Source organism: Meleagris gallopavo, chromosome Z, assembly GCF_000146605.3.
Source record: "Meleagris gallopavo isolate NT-WF06-2002-E0010 breed Aviagen turkey brand Nicholas breeding stock chromosome Z, Turkey_5.1, whole genome shotgun sequence".
In the NCBI taxonomy this organism is placed as follows: Eukaryota; Metazoa; Chordata; class Aves; order Galliformes; family Phasianidae; genus Meleagris; species Meleagris gallopavo.
Window position 1 is genome coordinate 19,357,793 of NC_015041.2, and position 501 is coordinate 19,358,293.

Sequence of the window (501 nt, forward strand, 5' to 3'; positions counted from 1 at the left end):
ATAGAATCATAGAATCATAGAATCACCAAGGTTGGAAAAAGACCTAAAAGATCAATCCAGTCCAACCGTTCACCTATTACCAATAGCTCCCACTAAACCATGTCCCTCAACACAACATCCAGTCTTTCCTTGAACACCCCCAGGGTCGGTGACTCCACTACCTCCCTGGGCAGCCCATTCCACTGCCTGACCACTCTTTCTGAAAACTAATACTTCCTAATGTCCAGCTTGAATCTCCCCTGCCGTAGGTTGAAACCATTCCCTCTGGTCCTATCACTAATGACACGAGAGAAGAGGCCGACTCTCAGCTCACTACAACCTCCCTTCAGGTAGTTACAGAGAGCAATAAGGCCTGCCCTGAGCCTCCTCTTCTCCAGGCTGAACATTGCCAGCTCCTTCATCCTCTTCTCATAAGGCCTGTGCTCCAGACCCCTCACCAGCTTTGTTGCCCTCCTTTGAACACGTTCCAGGGCCTCAATGTCTTTCTTGCAGCGAGGGGCC

At 50.3% G+C, this 501-nt stretch overlaps 1 protein-coding gene across 1 annotated transcript in view; it reads left to right on the forward strand.

Annotated features, from left to right (window-relative positions):
• The window catches only part of NLN (neurolysin), a 36,974-nt gene that overhangs the window by 23,607 nt on the left and 12,866 nt on the right, over positions 1-501 (forward strand).